Source organism: Lissotriton vulgaris, unplaced genomic scaffold (genome assembly GCF_964263255.1).
Source record: "Lissotriton vulgaris unplaced genomic scaffold, aLisVul1.2 SCAFFOLD_3071, whole genome shotgun sequence".
Lineage (NCBI taxonomy): Eukaryota > Metazoa > Chordata > Amphibia > Caudata > Salamandridae > Lissotriton > Lissotriton vulgaris.
Window position 1 is genome coordinate 131,857 of NW_028254224.1, and position 23,487 is coordinate 155,343.

A 23,487-nucleotide genomic window follows, 5' to 3' on the forward strand; every position below is an offset into this window, starting at 1 on the left:
TCAATCTAATGAACCAATTGCTATTAGAGTAGTAATTTTATTGACGTGCGTTTCAGCGTATCCAACGCCTTCTTCAGGACACTACCACAGTACCTGTAATAAGATTTATTTACATATTATTAAAAACTTTTTATAAACACAACTTCATTTTTTTTTAAAAGAGATATAAAAAAATTTTTTTAAAACCAAACAACATTTTGTACTTCATTATCTTAGTCTATGATAATCCACTATATAACTCTATACATTCATGACCTAAATAGAGTTTCCACTATGTCACAACTTATTTATTTATTTATTTTTCACTAAACTAACGTATACAATGTACTGTTTCCTAAGGTCTTCCTTGATCACAAAAATCCGAGACAATACTTGATAGAATTATTATGGCTTATATCTGAAACTGGAGCACACACATAATTAATAGCATTTCAATTTGAAGTTAGGTAACTGATGAGAAAAGAGGGCTAGATAACCTGAAGTAGAAGAATTGGTAAAAAATGTCCTAATCTTCATGTTTAGATTGATAGTTTATCTAACAAAGAGAGTGGATAAACTGGGGGTACTAAAATATCATAATAACATGCTCCCTATATCATATGTTGTTGGTGTAAAATAGAGAAAATTAAGAAACTTACTCTGTGTCTTCTAAACAAGATAAGGACTAACTTCGTTTCTCTTTGTATGTTTCTGTGATTAGATGAAATGCGCCTATGAAATAGAAAAATGGGCATTGATATCTAAATCAATGTATGTGTACATGACACAACACTGATTAGTATCTGCAGCCAGGATGGTAAAAGAACACCACTTACTTAAAAATCCCCAAAAATGATAACTGGATTGTGAATTCAATTGCTGCTTTCGAAATAGATGATGTTGTCTTTTTAAGAAAGCCTTCTTAATATCTGTAAATATAAGTTGGTATAAGAAATAATGAAATTTATATCCTAAGAACCTGACACCTCAATTTGGCCATCTATAATGTCATACTCGTTTTTAATGTTTTACTCACAGGTGTCTAACTCTATGGCACTACCCATAATCTGGTTAATATTTAAAAATATGGACATCGTTAATACTGGGGTAACTTGCTTAGTTTTAATTTTTTCAGTTTGGTAACTTGGTAAGAGAAGCAGTGGATATATTTGAGCTTAGGATTGCACTCGAGAGTACCGCTCTATATAAGGTCGCTTATAGCGCATGCTTAAACCACGTTCCCAAATATCTAATTATCTTCATATATCTGTGGAGTTGGAAACAAGCCAACATGACGTCAAGGGTCGCATGGCAAATGCCATTTGATATGGTTTGCGCTAATATTTTAATTGCTATCTACGATGCAGAAATACTCATACCTGTATAAAAAACCATGATGCCCTCACAGAATTACTGAATAGGTTGTTGTAAATGTATGTAAATGTAAATGTATAGGCATTTATATAGCGCACTACTTACCCGTAGGGTCCCAAGGCGCTTCGACCGCTGCGAAACCCTTCCTGGCTTCCCTGAGAGATGGTCCCTTAATGGGTATCTCCAGGGTGAGACCAGGCATCCCCGGCGGTCTGGTGGGGCCGTTAGTGAAGATGAGGCAAGCTAATGCCCAGAGTTGCCGAGTGTGAACGCTAATCAGAGTGGGCACCGAGGCGAGAGAATTATCGAGTCCGCTGACCCTGGTCCAGAAACCTGCCGCGCCGGGAATCGAACCCTGTTCCCGGGCCGTCCTCTGCTCTCGGGTCTGCCGCCTCTAACCAGTGAGCCATACTACTTCACCTAACCAGTGAGCCATAATACTTCACTATCTAACTGGTATTGGTATCTCCATTTTTTGAAAATGTTAGTTTCTATTTTTGAATGTGTGTATCAAGGGTTATATTAGGCTGAGAGGTCTGCCACTCTTTCACAAGGATGATGTCATCAGTGATATCATTTGAGATGTCATCAGTGATGTCATCAGTGATGTCACTGACCATGTTATGAGTGATGTAATATGTGACGTCATCAGCAGTGCATAGCGGGCGCGCAAGTTATAGTTAGCTGAACTAACTATAACGAGGGAATTTCAAAGGTTTTGTATGAGTGAAATGTCCAGCTAACTATAACGTGGCTAAAACCTATGGTTTTTTCAGTGAATTTCAAAGGTTTTTTAAATGATAATTTTTAAAGGTATTCATTATTATATTTCTGTCTTTCTATACTAATTTCCTACATTTTTATTATAATTATTTATAGTTATTTTATTTTTTAAGTTATATTTCATATTCTTAATGTAAAATAATAACAAAACAAAAGTCTAAAATATTTATTTAATTCAATTTTTTTTTCTCCAATTTATGAAAATCAAATTCTATATATTTCCTTTTTTGTATAATCGTACTGTACGCGTACGGTGATCACACATACTTTGTACAAGTAATAATCCACTGTGCGTACCAATGCATACGTTACGAATACGTTGTGACGTTACGCGTCACATCAACGCTTCCATGTGATGTCATGTACGGCGCCCTGTGCGCGTACGGCTCAAAAGTTTCTAATTGTTTAAAAACATATATTTATGTATTTAATCTACATACTACGGAAAGACATTATCTGGGATAATCATGAAAATACTTTTTTTTTTACTTTTATTAACCGTATATTACTTTTGAAGGCAAATACGAAAAATGCAATTGTACGTCGTAGATACTTGTAACGTAAACACACAGTAAATGCACTGTAAGTGTGTGCAAAGCCATGTGAGGATAAAAGGAAAGTTTTGATTCGTTCATAATACTTCATATTTAAACTGTTGAAAGACCCTTCCTATTTTGATCATTTTACTTGGACTTTCTCTAGAGAAGCATCTATTCTGTGGAGCTGTACTCCTTTAGAACCAAACTATACAATGTCTGCTCTTTTTGAAACTTCATCAGAACATTCCTGTGAGGAAGAATTTATTGTTGAGCAACTTCAGAAAAAGAGAAAAGAAGCTTTCATATGAAGTTTTTTTACATATCCTGAGGGACATAAAAAAGTCAATGCACCGAAAGTAACTTGCAAGATCTTTGAGGTTACTCTTTCCAGGGTTGATCCCACTAAAAAGTACTCTTTCAATACAACCAGCATGGTTCACCATGTCAAAAATTTGCATCCAAATAACTATGCAAGGATGGCAACACAAATGTTGCAGGAGAATCCTCAACCTGCAGTTCCTACTACCTCATCTCCACCACCACCTCCTCCGAGCAGTCTGCATCCTATTATTGTGCCAAAGTTTCCAGATCAAATATTGTTACTTACAAATATATGCTGACAAAATATACAACAAAAATGTGTTATTGCTTTCACATACTTGTTCGCACGGCCAAATAGTATGCATCAAATTCTTACTTTGCAAACTTTCCAATAGTAATCCTGAGCATCTACCTCCCAGCCTTCTGATCCAAAACCACTGTAATCAATGTTTCCCTCTGCCAGTCTTCATCCCTCAACCGGACACTATTCAACATCTACATGGCCACCCTCACACAAGTAGCCCACAATCACAAGTTAACAACATCTCCTATGCCAACAATACCCAGCTCATCCTCTTCCTCACCAAAAAACGACATACCACCAAAAGCAACCTCCATGACACAATGAAGGACATCACCAACTACATAAAGAGCAGCTCTCTAAACATGAACTCTAACAAAATGTAGGTACTTATCCTCAGTCCCACCCCCCTCAGCCTTGGATGACTCCTGCTAGCTAACTACACTGTGAACAGTACCAGCACCTACCAACCATGTCCACAACCTAGGATTCATCCTCAACTCCTCCCTCTCCACGTGTAAGCAAGTCTACACCATCTCCTCGTACTGCTATAACACACTTCACATACTCCGCAACATTTACAAGTGAATCCTACCCAAAAGAAGAAGAACAATGACACAGGCCCTCATCAGCAGCAGACTACACTGTGACAAAACACTCTATACAGCAATTCCAGCCAAACACCTGCAACAACTACAACAAATCCAAAACACCTCCACCTGAGTGATCATCAATGTCTCCTGCTGCAGACACATCACCCACCACCTGATACACCTACACTACCTCAATATCAACAAGACGATCACCTTCAAGCTCCTCACCCTCACTTACAAAATACTCTACAACACCATACTAATCTACCTTAACAGCAATAATCCAGAAAGGCCAAATTTTGATCTTAAAAGTTTGGCTTTAAAAATAATAGGTAAGAATTTGGTAACTCTTTAGGCAAACATTACTTTAAAAACTAATTGACTATCATTACAATGTATCCAACCTTTCAGACATCTTAAATAAACAGTCTAATGTCCAGATGTTGTAGAAAGTCCTTCATGAAAAATTATTGCAACAGCTACAAAAGTTCTTCCTGATATTGAAACTTGACCAGCTACAAAATGTTTAATTAAAGTTTCCGATTTTCTTCCATCACCTCTACAGCGTTGCAGCATTAAAATTACATACTATCCATATCTTTGTATAAATAATGTTGATGATATTTCTGATTTACATTGGCTACACTCCATGTTTTGACTTGCTCCTCTAATTAGATTGTTAAAAGACACTGATTCACAGTCAGGTAAAGTCAAATATCTGAATGTTTCAGTGTCTATGTTAGTGCTAAATGTAAACAAACAATTTTGACAGTCATGTTGCCATTTATAAGAAAGGCCAAAAAGGTTTTCAATATCTATACCTTCATCTTCGAGTACAGCAAGCATAAACATTAAAAATTCCTGACAATCTTGCTTAATATTCGGCATTAATTGACTAGAACCAGAACATATGTCCAAAACATTTCGAATATCAGAAACACTTTGTATTTTACTTTTATTACTGCTACATTTCTCATAAACAGAATACAACAATGAATAGAATTTTTTTCCCGATTTTAAACAATTTGCTGTTGCAAACTTTCAAGAACAAAATTAACATTAACAACTACATTAGCATAGCAGTTAACACCACAACTATTTTCAAACCGATAACCAACATTCTCTTCAACACTGTCCTTTTTCTTTTTGCTTGCAGGCGCAACTTCATCTTGTTTTTTTCTTTCTCTACATTTTCACTACAAATATTCTCAAATCTTCTTTTTCTACCTACCACACGCTTTTCAAATACTGGATTTTGACCTAAATTAGGTGCATATTCTCTTCTTAACCTATTAAACTCTTTCACACAATTTACATCTGCACTAACCTTTTTCTCATCAAAATCAATCAAGTACAATCCAGATAAAGTTCTGACTCGAGGCAAAGCAACATATGCCATACTCTCTTTAAACACTGTACCTCCAATATTTACTAAAGCACTATCTACACTTAAACCTTGAGATTTATGAATGGTCACTGCATACACCAAAGAAACAGGTAACTGTTTTCTGCGAACATACAAATCTTTTACAAGCAAAAACCGAGCTGAACAATGACTAAACTGTTGTACTTCTTCAATTTGATCAAATTTGATTTTCGAAAAATCAACACCATCTCTATTTACATAATTAACGAAATCAACAACTTTACCCATTGCTTCATTTACTAAACCTTTTTCCACATTCAAATTATGTCGTTAAATTACCCTACGGTTTACACATGCATACAAATTCTTTTCTAAACCAGCAGTTTTACTTATCGATTTCTCTAAAGAATCCAATTTCCTTTTCAACTTTTCACTCAAAATAATAGTGATTCCCTCATGTTCCATTTTATCAATAGCTTCCAATTTTAAAATGTCATCATTTTCCAAATTCAACATTTCTTCATTGAATTTAGAACATTCAAGTAGTATTGGCATTAAGCAGATTACAGACTTATTTTCTGCAATTGTCATGTATATTTTCTTTGGTACAATACTTTCATTCGGAAACAAATTGGAAAGTAATCGTCTCTGTAAAGCTTGTTTGCCATGTCCAGTCATTTTTCAAAATCTTATATTTTGAAGAATAGTTCCATGATCAACATATTTTGCTTGTCGCATATTTGTAATAAGTTCCTTATACTCAAAATATGACCAAATGTTTGCATTTCCAATACTCCCCAAAGACGTTCTAGTTTCTTCATACAGCAGTGTTTTAAACACTGGTTGCCATTTTTCAGGAGTAAGTTGTAGAAGATCTCCAAAAACTATGACGTGCTTTCCTCCAAATAATACGTCATACTCTGTTTTAAGAATTTGCTGCATTCTTAAATGCACAAAAGCAAACATTAAGTGTGATACCATGCTTACCTCATCAATAATAGGAAGTTTTCTCAAAACTCTTGAAACTCAAAACAAGCTTCTCCAGATAGCTTGTGGTATTCTAATTTGTTTTCATGCTCCACTGGTAGCATTAATAAACAATGTAAAGTAATTCCTTTAATATTGTGGGCTGCTAATCCAGTTGGAGTAGTGACAACACGCGACAAATGCGCCTCAGTGGTTTTCTGTAGAAAACTTCTGATTACTTCAATTAAAAAACTTTTGCCTGGTTCAGCTTGTCCACTCACGTACATTCAGATAGGTTCAAATGATGAGCAAGAGCACTCTTTCTTCTCAGGAAGTAATCCATGGTCAATCTGTTCTCTCACTTGGTCATATATTTCTTTCTGCTCAAGATTTAGTTGTTCTTCCAAATTTCCTAAGTTTCTAACATCTTCTTGACCTTGGTACATTGCTGTCTCCTCCTCTTCCATAGCAGTTGCTGCTTCATTTTGAACAATTGGTTCTCCTAGTGGGTCTTGACTCAACGGAGCAGAAGTTTGACTCTATTGAGAACTGTCTCTAGCAATCGCAGCTGCAATTGTAGCTTCTAGCTCAATTTCGTCATTCAACAATTTCACATAAATAGCAAAAACAGCACATTGTATAGCATCTTTAGTTGCATTGAAAGAATCTTCATAGCTCTCGAAATCTCCAAGTAATTCCAATTCTGAACGCCATGGCTTGAAAAGTTGCAAAAGAGCTAAATAGTGAAATTCCCTTTTGTCAGGTGTTTCGCTACTTAGTTTACGGTGATTAATCAAATGTCCTTTTCTTTGTTTCACCAGACATCCTTCGGAACCAATCACGGCATATATACCAATATTGATGTTTTCTGTAATATTCTGTTTAAAAATATAGTTTTGCAGCACTTCATAGAGACAAATGTTCTCAAGATGATGACTTCTATTTGGATAATATGTATCCAACATATTTGTTTTCACAATATCTGTACTTTCTGGCTCTTTTTCAGCTAAATATTCAATTTCTTGTACAGATTTAAGAACTCGGTTACCTGTTGCAGCAAGACCTAGACTCACCCAAATGATTTTTCTTGATTTGGAGTATAGACTTGCAGATGATAGCGCGATCCGAGCATTCATACACTCCAATTTCTCGATGAGATAACATCTTCAAACTGTAAGTATATAATTTCTTACTTAGACTCGTCTCACGGAAAATCTCTTCCCACATTTCCTTCAATCCGTCTTTTCTGATTTTGTTATGTACGATGTTACATGTTACATTTCGAGCAACAGCAACATATTGAATATCCATGTTAGCATTCCACATGGACAAAATGACTGGGTTATAATCATTTATGTATTTTGACTCTTCGTTACTTCTTAAGTTGTAGGTATTTTTGGAGACTTTCTTGTGATAGTATGTTGCAAAGATGACATAAAACTGTTCACTCTTCCTTTCGATATTACTTGACGTGGAAATGCTAAACGACTTTGGTGTAGAATTTGTCCTTAGATTTGTACTTTCGACAACAGTATTTCCCACAACGATGGCGTTGGAATCGTAAGACTTGTTGTCAATCGTCCTTATCTTGTCTACATTTGGGTATATCACATGTAGCATATTCTTCAATAAAAGACAACACAGTATCCTCTGAGTCTGTACCAAATTTGGGAGCATCTTTGATCCATATTAGCATGTGCATGTGAGGAGCACCTCTTGCTTGATACTGCTTTCTTCAAAAGAAGTCCAGAACCTCTCCAAGAGGAGGAATTATTTTATTGGTGATAAAAGACATCATAGCTTCAAATCTATGATTGAAATACCTACATACATTAACTGGATCCAAAGAGCAACATTTCTCCAGGTCTTGTATTAAATATTTAGTATATTTGGATTTGCCTCTCGAAGAAATTTAAGTAAATCATCCCAAGCATATTCAGCACAGCTTAACCACATGGCTGCTAAGGCAATTCCCCTCCTGTGCTTCAGATTCTCTTTTCTCATTGTTTCATGACGAGCTCAGCTCGTCATAAGCACACGACCAGTGTACTGCATGACGAGCTGAGCTCGTCATGAGCAGCGAAGGGTTTAAAGTAAAGAACCATGTAGGAATTCCTAAATTCCTTATCATACATTTGAGTTCTCCATGACGACGGTACCAGTACTCATTAGTGCCACGCTGACACGCCATGAGATTAATTAGCTGAGATTCCAAAACATTATTTTTCTGCAGTACTTTATCCATAAATTCCTTTCCCGAAACATTTTGCAGATGTAAACCTGTTTTCCAGATATGGTTTACTGCATAAGAAAGTCCAGACAAATCACTCTCAAACAAAAGATTAAAGAAATACGGAATACATTGTCGAAATCTTGGATCTTCTGCATATAATCTAGATGTCCGGTATTCAGATGCAGGAATCTGCCCAGGTCGGTCAACATTTCGTCCTCCTTTTTCTGTGGGAAACAATTGAGGGAAACAACAAGATTCCAAGCTTTTTTCTCATACACTAATGGCACATCCTTTTGTTTCTTTCGTTTGGAATAACTCTATAATATTCCCCATCACTTCTTTAGAATGCAGTGGATGAACACTGTAATGTTTGTAGATTTCTTCAGTTCTGGACACATCCACTTTTTCAATTTGTCCAGATGGCAACTCACTATCTTCTTCTTCAGTTATTTCTTCTTCTCTCACATACACATTTCTGTAATATTCATTCTTTTTTACCAGATACAACGTTGCCTTTTTCACTTTCTTAACATCCACTAATTCTTGCCAGATTTTCTTACTCTTAGTAGGAACGCTATTAACAAGAATAACTGAAGGCTCATCCTCTACTTTTTCTACACCAATTGTTTCAATATTTTTCTTTAAATCTAGAGGCAAATATACAACTCTTCCCTTTAATCCCCTCAGTAAATCAGAAGGAGGCAATTTTCCTGTCTTAGGCTCCAAATAAACAATAGCCTGAAATGGATGCACACATTGAATAAGAATAGACTCATAGGTATTTAAATCCATCAGTTCAGAAGGAATATTTACCATCTCAAGATTATTATGCACAGCTCTAGCAGGCATTTTGTTCTCGTCTAATTTGTTATAACAATATTTACAAATACGCTGATCAAAACCCAAATTAAAACAATTCTCTACCAACAAATGAGTTGCAAAATCCTTCCACTCAATATTATTTTCCTTTTCACTCTTTAGATACAAATCAACACTCCTGGTCTGATTTTTATAATGAGTTCGTCGACAACAGACACAACAATAATTTGGCCTTTCACCTGAAATCACCTTAAACTTTGCAATTTCTTGTTCAAAATTATCTGTACTACATTGTTGTACATTCTCTTCTACATTTCCTCCTATTAACCCCTTGCGTGCTGATGACAGAACGGTTCCGTCATCAGCGTCATCAGCGTCGGTTGAGCTGTGCTGATGACGGAACCGTTCCGTCATGACTCCGCCCGCGCAAGGCGGGGAATACGTCCCGCACGCAAGGGGTTAATATATCAATTTCTGCACTGTCTTTCTCAGGACCAAAATAACTAACCTCAATTTCATCACAAACGCACTTTACATTTGATACAGATCCATGCAAAAGAGCACTGTTCAATTTGTTTAACAGCAGAGCTGGACTTTTTGCATAATACAATCTTCTGACTAATTTCATCATTTCAGAATGATGTACTGCTAACATCCTGAAATTGTGAAAAACACTTCAACATACATTTTTAGAAACACAAGCCAGAGAATGACCTTGCAAACCAGTATTTTCTCTTACTGTGCATGGGTTCAGTCCTTGCAACATCTTAATCTTTTGTTTCACACTTTTCTTTGTATAGTTGCGTAAGAAATTGCGTAAAAAATCTATAGATTATTGCCGTACACTACAAATACTACTATAATTCCAAGTGTACACTGGAGCTTTAGGATGTCTCCCTAAAACTTCATTAGCTAAAACCTCTTCTGCATTTCTAGGAACAATTTTCTCTTTCTCAATAGGACAACCATTTCTAACCTCATAAGCACGACCACTAGTTTCAACTGCATGCAACAAATCATTACTCTGAAGATAACTTTCTTCATTAAAAAAGGCTCAGAACTTGAACTATGTTTCCATTCACCCAAAAAAATCCATGATTGTTCTCTTTATTCTTCTTTTTCTTTTTCGTTGCAGATACACTAATACCATTTTTTCCTTCGTGCACACTACTCTTAGTCTTTAATATTTTCCTCAGAAAAGTGTTCCTTCTCTTACAAGGACTTTTTTTTCTTTTTCTTAACACATGGTTCTTCATGTAAATCTTGTGGATGACTTCTCTTCAAATAAACACCTTTCTTTCGTTGTTTCTTCTTTTGACATTTGGTAGGCATGATACAATTTTTTCAGTATTGATAAACAGAACGTATTAAAAAATATATATAACATTACAAAAAGAAATATATGAAATATTCTATAATATTACTTATAAGAACAGAGGGAGGATTATGATGAGAAATGTGAGACTATGAAAATAAAAGTACTTACAACAAGAGAGGAAGAAGTATGAAACATGGGAAAATATAGCAAAAAAGGGGAGTATAAACAGACACTGCAATATAACGGGATAAAGGAAGTATGAAAAAACTGGTCCAATAGGTAAGGGAGACTATGAAGAGAAAGATGGAAATATGAGGAGAGAAGAAAGAGTATAAGAAGAAAAAAGAAACTAAGAAGACAGAGGGGGCACTATAAGAAGACAGAGAAAGACTCTAAAGAAAAAAGGAGTATGTGAAAAGACACGCAAGTAAAAGAACAAAAAATGAATACTAGCAAAGGACAGTGTGTATAAGGACAGACAGAACAGTACCAGAAGAGAGCACGAAGAATGTAGGGAAAGGTGGAGCATGAGGAAACAGTCTGAGGTGAAAATAAGGAGTATAAACAGATGGAATATTATGAAGAGTGAAAAGTGTATGACGAAAGAGGCAGAAGTATGACAAGAGAAGCAAATATAAAGAGAGAGATCAGTATGAAAACACGGAGAATATGAGGAAAGTGCTGCAGAGTGTATGCAGGGAGTCAAGGAGGAGTAAGAGAATAGAGCAAACAATATCAACATATTTAAGCAGTATAAACAGAGAGGACAGAAAATGAAATGGGAAAAGGAATATGAAGAAAAAGAGGAACATATGAACACAGAGAGAAGGAGTATAGGAAAAAAGGATATATAAGAAAAAATCAGTACTACAAGGAGACATGCACAAGTAAGAGAAAAGAGAGGAGAATATGAAAACAGGGGGAGTATAAGAACAGGGGGAAAATGAGGAGACAAATTTGACAATAAGAAAAGACGACCATATCAGTAGAGAATGCAAAGTATAAGAAAAGAGTGGAAAAATGTGAGTATTAGAAGAATAAGAAAAGTGTGAGAAAACAATAGGAAGTACCTACAAAGAACAGCGAGAATAACAAGAACCAGAGAATATAAGAACAGAAGAGTATATATGAAGAAAGAGGAAAGACTGTAAAAAGACACAGACACAAAAATGTGGACAAAAGACAATTATAAGGAAAGACTGACCGTATAAGGAGAGAGGGAGTACTATGAGAAAACAGTAAGAACTATGCCAACAGTGGTGAATATAAAGAGAAGAGAGAATATAAATAGGAGGACAAATACACAAAAAAAGGAGCAAGTATGAAAAAAAGTATAAAAAGAGAGCAGAGTATAAGAAAAACAAGATGTATTATGATAGAGGAAGGAGTAAGACGAGACAGGAGGGAGTATAACAAGAGAGTGTAGAAAATATGCAAAAATGTTCGAATACAGGACATTATTATCAAGCCTGGGTGACAATATTATCGCCGGTTTATCGGCAGGAAACTGCCGCTAAAGTGGCGATAATAGGCTCTATGGAATTCCAATTGAAGCTCATGTTAGATATCCTTCATATCTAACATGGGCTTCGATTGGAATTCCATAGAGCCTATAATCAAACCCATTATCGCCACTTTAGTGGCAGTTTCCTGCCGATAAAGAGACCATAATTTTATCGCCCAGGCTTGATAATATGGCCCATAATTCCTTAATATACACACATGCAGTGTGATATTACCCAAAAAAATATAAGACCATACATATTACCAAAACACATTCACTACTGTAAAACGTTTAAAAAGGTGTGAATATAACTCCTTAATGTACACACATGCACAGTGTGATTTTAGACACAAAAAATGAGACCATGCATTTTACCATTTACTACTGAAAAACGTTTAAATGACTATACATATTCCATGTATATACTACATAGATAGTTTTATACTTATCGGCAGGAAACTGTCGATAAAACGACGATAATTTTATCACTGGTCCTTGATAAAATGCCCCTAACACAATAAAACAACAAAGACGCACAAGAGGCTTGTAAATCGACCCAGACTATATGCAGAGGGAAAGATACAAGAAAGAGGACAAAACTGGGAGTATCAAGAAAAAAATTAAATATGAAGAGAAAGGGAAGAAAATGAGGAGACAGAAGGAATAAGAAAAGAAACAGGAAAATATAAAGACAAACAAGGGCAATATGACTACAGGGGACAATATAAGAAAAACATAGTAGTACCGAGAGAGAGAAAGGAGTAAGAGGAGAGAGAGGGAAGTATAAAAGGAAAGGCTAGAAATTATGGAAAAAGGGACAAATATAGGGCCATATTATGAAGATTATAGCCGCTTTTATCGGCAGGAAACTACTGCTAAAGTGGCGATAATGGGTTTGATAATATGCCCTTGTGAATTCCCGTTGAAACCCAGGTTAACACCATAACCTGGGCTTCTATGGGAATATTTAAGGGCATATTATCAAACCCATTATCGCCGCTTTAGCAGCAGTTTACTGCCGATAAAAGTGCCGATAATGTATCGCCCTTTCTTGATAATATCTCCCATAATTCCTTAATGTACACAGACGCACAATGTGATAATAAACAAAAACACATAACAGCATGCATTATAGCAAAACACATTTACGACTATAAAACGTTTAACAAGGGATGAATATAGGGGCATATTATCAAGACAGGCGATAAAATTATCGCCGCATTATCGGCAGGACACTGCCGATAAAGCGGCGATAATGGCCTTGACAATATGCTCTATTGAAAACCAATCGAAGCCCATGTTAGATGTGAAGGACATCTAACATGGGCCTCGATTGGAATTCCATAGAGCATATTATCAAGCCCATTATCGCCGCTTTATTGGCAGTTTTCGGCCGATAAAGCGGCAAATATTTTATCACCTGTCTTGATAATATGCCCCATAATTTCTTAATGTACAAGGATGCACCACATACATTCCCATGCAATTTAGCAACTCACCTTTCAAATTGATTTCTAGATTAAGAAAAATACCACTCACACAGTAGACATTCTTATACAGAATCTCTCTAGTTTAGTGTTTGCAGCAAAACCACGAAATGCAACATTTTCCCTCTCATTTTACACATACATACATATAAACAACTAATTAACATCCTTCACACATTCATTCAAAATGAAACACACATTTGTATTGCTTTAACATTGCAAACCTTTCCAACTGACATAACTTTCCACCCTACCCCCAACAGATCAAGCAAAAGTAAACTGTCAACAGAGGTCAAAAGTTCAGCACTGTATAAAACACTGCTCCTCAACAATTTCAGACTATGCATAAGCACTTATTTATAAGTACCAATAAAGAGAAAAGGTCTCATTACAAGCAACCAACATATAAACACGTACCTAAATATACCGTAAAAAACAAAAAAAGTAGCATCTATCACTAATTTTTTCAATCCCGGGGGACCCCATCCCCCAGTGCTCAAATCTAACCTTCATAACCGTGGGGAGAGCCCCAAAACCCCCAAGGTCCCAGTCGACTCCCTGTGTCCTTCGGGAGCCAGCATTACTTTTTGTCAGAATGACAAGCTTACATGCTGCTCTCTCAGACGAAAAGCAATGTGCTTTCCTACTTGAAAGAGAACTCTTGCCCTACCATAGCAAACAGCAGTGTCCCAGGGATAGGCACCCAATAACACTACAGTAGCCCGCCCCGTTAGTTGGTGGTCCCCACGGCCATCAAAGGCTCAACAAAGCCCTTCGAAGACTTTGACCTTGCGGATCATTGTAAACCCCCCTAAGCAGTCCTAGGGGGACAGGAAGTCCTATAGCAATTAGCAAACTTTTCCTGTCAATCTACCCACTCAATCTACACACATATACAAATAAATAAAAAATCACATGTATTCCCACATTAAATCAAAACGAAACACACTTTTATATTGCTTGAACTTTTGCACCCTTTCCAACTGTCAAAACTTTCAACCCTTCCCCCATTCCACAATCTGCCAGTTACCATAGAAACACTTCAGAAAACATCTAACTCAGCACACAGGTGAAAAGTTCATCATACATTGTTACAAATTAAAACAGCAAGTGTGCTTGACTTGAGAATATACCAGCTTATCTTATGTAATGTTCTTTTCTATCAGTTTTCATTAACCAATAAAAATCAGACTTTTAAAAAACAGAAACATGCATCCTAGCTTAGTGTAGAACATTGTTGAACAACCAATCATTTCTTTTCTTTTTTCAAAACTGCATGTTGTCCACCATTTTAGAAAAATCTTACTTTGCAAACTGCCATTTCGTTTACAGAGACCTTCAGAGTGCATCCAGATCTCTCTTCAAGATGTTTACAGAGTGGATTGTGGGACACAGTTATATTTTCTGGAGCCAAAGGTACGCACAACAGAAAATAATTCACAAAGACCTACGTTTACCAAACGTAGACATTAAATGGATTGGACAGAGAGGATTAAAGTGGCATCAATTGATGCCATTGGTGAAATCCTTTTTACATCTCCAACACCCTGACCTCATAATAACGCCCCTCAAACTACGGAAACAATCACCCCACAAAGATTTCTATATTGTATGAGAAGGGCTGCGTGCCCTTCGCCTGGTGCCCTGAAGTCCAACACGCCCAGACCCGCTTCCTGCAGTGTCTTAGGGGGAAACAGCCATTACAACGCGGTCATAACCACGCGTGATCGTCACCATGAAGCCATTAGCACACATATGGCTTTACCACACATGCTTTTACAACCAATACGCATTTACCATGCATGATAAACGCATAATCTTAATAATATCTTTGTGTTGACGAACACGCATTGTAATGGCTCTGGCTTACGTCCTTCAAATCAGTTTTTAGGTATACATGTGACCAAGTCAAAAGATCGGAGGCCAAGGACAAACGCAGTGGTGTCTGTGCCAGGAAATCTCATGGATCTTAGAGAAGATAACCGGAGAGTAAAATGAAAGTAACAGGTATAATGAAAATAACGGAGAAAAACTACTAAAATGGCAGTGGACGGAGTATGTAATCAAGGTTTGGCGCCTCAACACTACATTTCAAATAAACATAGATATAATATGTTTATTGATGTATTACAAAAGTATAGCAGTGGATGACACACACGGCCTGGGAAAAGAAAGCAGCAAATTTAATATCTGAAATGTGGAGAAGTTTGCTTGCGAACTTGAAGAAAAAGAAAAAAATGTGGGTTTGGAAACGAGGCTGCGCATGCGTAGAGAGTACAACCGGTACACAAAAAATCCCAGAAAGTTTTACATACTATCATAGAAATATAGCTCTTTTTTTGACCAGTAAAGTTAGTTCTTAAAAAGAACTTTCTTTTTTTTTTAACCCAAATAGCCCCATGATCCCAGACGGCTCCCCGCGTCCTTCGAGAGCCGGCAGTGCTTTATCAGAGACATCAGTTTATATGCTGCTCTCTCTTTCGAAAAACAATCTGCTTTCTTGAAAGAGAGAATAGATTAACTTGCTCTCTTTTTCAAATAGGAAAGCGGTTTCGTGTGGTAAAGTGGGAGCGGCGACGATACCGCCCTACCATACCAAACAACAGTGTCCCGGAAGTAGGCACCCCGAGACACTGCAAGAACCAACCCTGGGAGATATTGGACCCCAGGACCACCAAGGGTTCCAGGAGAGAGGCAGCACGACCCCTTCCCAACATTAAAAAACCCCAGTGAGTGCAAGTACCCGGGGCTGGAAGGTAATTTTACATATTACTGCCCCAGGAAGGTGGCGGTCCCCGCAACGTATATGGGAAGAGAGAGAGGGAGAGCTGAAAACACACTATTAAAAAATATATTTTTTTTTTAAAAAGCCTTGTCGGGGTGACGGTCCCCGAGACTGAGGGGAAGAGGACCGTTATCCCGCCGCATACTTCAAAATAAAACCACAGAGGGCTGGCGTTCCCCGGTGCTCGGGAGACTGAGGGGAAGAGGACCGTAACCCCCCACATGCTTCAAAATAAAACCACAGAGTGTTGGCGTTCCCCAGTGCTCGGGGTACCTTACTAGCCCCTCACTATGAAAAAAATTGCCCCCGGAATTTGCCCCCCTGGGACCTAATGAATAAAACGGACTTCTATTTTTTATTTCCCTTTTCCACCGCGTACGTATACCATATGCGTACCCCACGATTTTTTATTTTAAAAAAAAATAAAAAATTGAGCCTAAAGATGTACGAACCCCTGAGCAAGCCTAGAGGGTCAGGATGTTTCTACCCTGCCCCCTTCCTTATTTCTCAACTTTGTTTTACTGTTTTCTTGTGAGTCGTTCTAGCGACAAACAAGATGCTGCCAACACTTCCTGGTTTGGAGTGTTGCCGCACAGTTGACAGCCAATCAGCATGCAGATCGTGCTCGTAATTGTAATTGTACGGTTTGTGTGATCCATCAAGCGAGGCCAAGGAAAAAAGGCTTGTTCCAAAAGCAATTTTCCCCATGTATTTTTCCATAGAGTTTTTTAAGCAGCACTACCGTAAAAATGCTGAACGGAATTACACCATATCTACCAAGATAATAGTTCTTGGTCCACAGATTGTGCTTTATGTGATTTGGTGTAAATTTTTCAGCAGTTTTTGAGAAATTAAGGTTCAAATATTATTGTATGTCTGGAATGTTGGGTCTGAGGGACTCTCACAAGTGTTTTGATTGGCCCAGGGTACTTTTTTCCCTTTGGCCAACTCGCTTCCACAGGAGACAGACATCAGTGATGTCATTTGAGATGTCATCAGTGATATCATCAGTGATGTCACTAACCATGTCATGAAGGATGTAATATGTGACATCATCAGCAGTGCAAAGCGGGTGCGCAAGTTATAGTTAGCTGAACTAATTATCACGGGGGAATTTCTATGGTTTTGTACGAGAAGACTGTCCTACTAACTATAACGTCCCTGAAACCTACGGCTTTTCTCCGTGAATTTCTAAGGTTTTTTAAATGCTAGTTTCTAACTATAACGTGCCTGAAAACTATGTTTATTTCAGTGAATTTCTTTTTTTATTTTTTTTATTTTTTTAAATATATTTTATTTTACATATCAATAAGCACACATTTCAAAAAAAAGAATACAAGCTTTTTCTCCTACATTTGTTCGTCTCACAATATAACAAAGCAAGTTTTAAATCAAAGACTGTTTAACCACCGAAAGGGGGGGCCAAGACAACATATATCATATTATCCAAGAAACACAATCATAAGTCAACAACAAAATGAATCATCCTATTCCAGTTCTCCATTTCTCCAAAGGTCCCCATATCTTAATACCTCGGGCTCTCCCTATCCTACCCTTCCTAGCATATATGTATTTCTCTAGATTATGTATAGCAATGAGATTAGATAGCCATATTTGCAAGGTCGGGGGAGTCTTATCTAACCATACTCTGGCTAGCATTAATCTAAAGACTACCGCTGCCATAAACACAAACATTGCATCGCCTGGGTCTATTTGCACATTTCCTACGTCCACACCCAACATAATTACACCAACAGTGAAGGTTATCCTTATCTTTAGTGAATTGATTAAAACATTTTCAACATCCTTAATTAATGTATATAATTGTGGACATGTAGCGAACATGTGGACAATATCTGCCTCGGTAGAGTCACATCTGGGGCATGTAGTACCCTCGGTGCCCCCCCACTTCGCAATCCTGGCTGGAGTATAATATAGCGAAAATAATGTTTTGTAGTGTTGGGATTGCAACGGGGCAGAACATAGCATAGACCGGCCTAGTTCCAGTGATTCATTGAATGATTCAGGGGTAGCCTCTATCCTTTCCCCCCATTTAGCCCTATGCTTATCTAGATCATCAGGTCTATTTTTTGCCAGTGCAGCGTATATTAGCCTAATGGAGTATTCCTCTCCCGTAGTTAGCCCTCCCATCAGTTCGGTTGGGTGAAAGCCCAATGGCCCTCCTTGTTTATTCCTAAGAAAACTCCTAATCTGGAGATATTTAAAGAAGTCCCTTCTGTTTATGTTATGTTTTTTAATCAATTCCTCAAATTGTATGACACCCTCTGAATTTACTAAATCCCCAACTTGCTGTATCCCTTTGCCCTCCCAATCCGCCATTACTGAATCAGAAAAAATTTCTTCAGGGAAGGATTTATTTTTATAGACTTTGGTGTACCTATTAAATCTACCCATACCGGTCTTTTTCAAGAAAATACTCCAGATTTTAAGTGCCGCCCTGAGAGTCTTGTATGTCTGCCTTCTGAGATAACCCAGATCCGTAAAATACAGGAAACCATTAACAGTATTTTGTCCTAGTACCATTGTATAAGCTTCGTTTGACATATTTATGGTCTTTGATGACCCCCCACCTCCCCCAATTATTCCCTGCATATACTGGAGAGCAGCAGCCAGATAGTATAATCTAAAGTCTGGTGCACCCCACCCCCCTCTATCCCTTGGCAAGGTGATAAATTTATAAGCCCTACGAGTTTTTCCTCGTGCCCAGATAAATCTATTAGCCACACTCTCCAACCTGTTGAACCATTTGTTGTCGAAAATCAAGGGTATTGACCTGAATAAATACACAAATGTGGGCAGGACCATCATTTTCAACACATTTGTGCATCCGACCAAAGAGAGATGGAGATTGTTTATCCTTTCCAGGTCCTTTTTAACCTTTGCAAGCAATGGTTCCATATTGCGCTCAACTAATTCCTCCAATTTTGCAGATATGTCAATCCCTAAGTATATTGCATTATCGACCACCCTGCTATCTAAACTTGATGCAAACCTATTCACAATAATCTGCGTTTTAGTTTTATTTAGACTATATCCTGAGATCAGCCCAAACTCCTGCGCTTCTGCCTCTATTCCAACCATGGCTATATCCGGGTTTGGGGTCAATATAGCCACATCGTCAGCATAGGCCAGAGTTTTCACAGTGCAACCATTTAATGACATAGGATGAATAATACGGTTTCCCTCTAGTTTACGTAGTAATGGCTCTATGTACAGGGCGAACAACAGTGGAGAAGACGGGCAGCCCTGGCGAGTCCCCCGCTGTATATGTACTAGATCCGAGTGCCCACCATTTACTCTGATTTTAACCACCGGGTCTCTGTATAGGGCTTGCATAGCTCGTATGTAACCTGGACCAATACCACACCACTTCATGGCTTCCCATAGATATACCCAGTCGACCCTATCAAAAGCCTTCTCGGCGTCTAAAAACAGTGCTGAAATAGGGTCACCTGTGACTTCTGCCGCATCAAACATAGTGATCAATGTCCTAATGTGCTGTGTAGTACCCTTCCCGGGTATACAACCATGCTGTGATGGGCTCACCAAGTGTTCAATACAACCTGCTAATCTCTTTGCCAGCATCTTAGAATATACCTTGCTGTCTGAGTTCATCAATGTGATGGGTCTATAGGATCCAGGAAGGGTTACGGGCTTCCCTTTTTTAGCAATAACAATTACATCCGCCCCACGCCATGAGTCTGGTGATGGCCCCCCTTGCTGTACATATACCATAACCTCAAACATATAGATCAACAGAGAATCACGAAATACTTTATAAAATTCAACCGGAATTTGATCAGGTCCGGTTGCCTTTCCTGATGGTAAGCTGTTTAATGCATTGATAAATTCCTCCAGACCTAGGGTAGAGTCTAACATTTCTCCTTCTTCTTTTGTGACAGAGGGTGAGCACACCCCTCTAAGATAATTTCTAACTTCCACTATTCCCTCTGTGTCGCCCTGTGTATATAGTTTTTCATAAAAGCCTCTAAAGACATCCCTTATCTCATCTGAACCTGTGACAATGACACCCATCGGATCTAATATCTCCTTTATCTCTGCATCTACCCTCTGCTGTCTAACTTTAACCGCAAGTATGTGGCCCACCTTCTCACTGCACTCATATAGCTCTTCTTTCTTAGCCAGATATTTTTCAGCAGACCTTTTCGAGAGACTTTCTATTGCATCTGCCTTCAGTGCTACTAATGTTAGTAATATATTTTCCAAGCTGGATTTAGATCTTACTGCATCAACTAGTTTTCCTTCTTCGATAATCAGCTTTTGGCGAATAGCTTCATTCCTTAACCTCTCTTTCTTACGTCTGGTCATCACATAACTCAGTGTTTCTCCTCTAACACCTGCTTTAAAACAATCCCAGGTTTGCCCTACTGCGGCAGTTTCATGATTAATCTCCCAGAAAAACCTAATCCAGCCTTCCATATGTTTCCTATACTCAAGGTCTTGGAGCAGACTCCTCTCAAACGTCCATGTGGACCTCTTAATCTGTGCTTGCGGGACCTTAAGTGTCAGTATTAACGGACTATGGTCAGAAATAGTTCTTGGTTGCTTCTCAATCTTCGTCTCCAATACCATGGACCTAGAGACTAAGAAATAATCTAATCTCACCAACACCTGATGAGGTGCTGAAAAAAAAGTGCTACCATCAACCAATGGGTGTTGCATTATCCAGGGATCTGTCAAAAGATTGTTTCTAACCATATTGGTAATAGCCCTGTTTACTTTTCTCTTTCTACCATTATAGGCTGCACCTGTACTCATAAATGAACTTGTAGGGTCATGCATATTAAAATCACCACAACAGATTACTGGTTCGGGCCACTCTGCTAATTCTATATCTAAAAATTCCCATATCTCTGGATCATCTTCAGTGGAACCATATATATTTACTAATGTTACATTGAGCCCTTTAACACATAATTCCGCCATAACCCATCTCCCCCAACGGTCCTCCTTCTTTCTTTTAACTGCCACTTCTCTTCTTCTCCCCAGGATAGCAACTCCTCTTGTCCTAGATCCTTGCCTACTGGCTGCAAATACATCAAAACCCAGTTGGTTCATTAAATAAATCTGCTTTTCCTCTATATGGGTTTCTTGAAAACATACTAGATCCACTTGTAAAGTTCTTAAATACGCTGCTACATTCGCCCTCTTCCTTGGATCATTCAGCCCACATACATTTAAGGAGACAATCTTACATGACATTTTGTATTGAAAAAAAGACCCTCTCTTCCTAGCCCAGCTGCCTCTTTCAACTGTCTCCCCCCCTTCCATTCTTCCTCCTTCCCTCTGTACTCAAAACTATAGACAACAAACAAAATATGTAATCAATGTGTGCTAACTGCCATATCAAAACCATACATTTCAGCTGCTTTTTACTTTCCCTTCCCCCCCCCCTCCCCTGAGTTACCCACCCTTCCCCCCCTTACAGGCAAATAGGTCAATACTGACCTATATGTGGACGCTTCCTGGTTGTGTTAGTCGCACCCCTCCCCCATCTTCTCCAGTGTGCCCCCCCTCTCTTCAAGAAGGTACCTTTATACCTCAGTGACCCTCTTTCTTTGCCCTCTCCAAATCCTGAATAAACTCCTATGCTTTCACTTCTGAAGTAAACATCCTGACCTTGCCCTTTGTGACCACTTTCAACCTGGCTGGGAATAACAAATACGCTTCTGATCCTAAAGCCTGAAACTCCGAGATCATTCTTCTGAGCCTCCACCTCCTCTCTACTGTCACGTGGCAGAAATCAGGTCTAGTAAAAAATGTAACACCCTCGACAGTTCTTTTACTGTCTGGCCTGACTTTCTGGATAAGTTCCTCCCGGAGTAAAAAGTTTCCAACGTACACTAATATTGCTCGGGGGAGTGTTTTTGACCCTCCTTCAGCTCCGTATGCCTTCCGCTGGACAAAGGGGAATCTGTGCGCCCTCTGCACCTCTGCCTCCCACTGCCACTGGGACTCAGGGAACGCCCCCTTTAGTAATTTGACCACAAACCCCCTGGGGTCATGCCCTTCAAGCCCTTCCGCCACTCCCAAAATGCGAACATTATTGCGCCTTTGGCGATTTTCGAAATCCTCCATCTTCCAGAGGATATCATCCGCCTTCTTTTCTTGTTGTGATTTAAATTCGCTAAAACTGCGAAAGTCATCCTCCATCTTGCCAGTTCTCTCCTCAACCTCGGAAACTCTCCCCGCCAGACCTTCATAAAGTTTGTTTGTTTTTCTAAGCGTCGTTTGAATTTTCCTAAAGTCTTGCCTTGTTTTCCGACTTGTAGATCTCGCTTCTGAATGTATTTGCTTCAGCATATTGAATACTCTTCCTAGTGCATCATCCTGGTTCAGACCAGATTCCTGTTCTTCTTGGTATGTCTGCGATGTTGCCGAGTAATCCCAGTCCAGCTTCCTCTCAGCCCCCCTTGTGGGAGACCTTTCGTGCCTGTGTCGCCTTGTCTGCTTCTTCTTTAGTGTAGAATCCTTTTCAATATCAGTTTCCGAAGAGGTAGAAGCCACCCATGAATCATCCTCCTCCTCATCCTCATCCTCCTCCTTTTCCGCCTCTTCTTCCTCTTCTAATTCTGAGATTTCTCCCTCCTGTTGAACGGAATCAGAATCCTCATCCACTGAAAAAAAGCGGTCCCCCTCCAATGAGCATACATCTTCCTTCTCTTTGGGGTGGCCGAGTACTGACTTTTCTGCCACCAAGCTAACTGTGCTTCCCCATGTGGGATTAGGAGATTTAGCCATTAGTTCTGCCTCCACCTGCATAATTGCCTGCATCATGTCATCAGCATTCTCTTGCACCCTCTGGCCTCCTGCCCCTCCTGCCTCCTTTTGCACTTCCTTATCCCTTTCAATAGACTCATTGTTCTTGACTTCAAGGAACCCCCTCTGAGGCATCTCCTTTACCTGACCTTTTTCGGTGCATATCCCAGCCCTCTGTCCCGCATTCCCAGCTGTTACCTCCTGTTTGCTTCTGCTGGCGTCCTGCTCATGCTTCGAAGAAGGCAGTGCTGCTGGTTGCTTGGCAACTGCTGACTAGGCGTCCCTCACGTTCCGAGCTCCAGTACCTGCCTCTGTCAC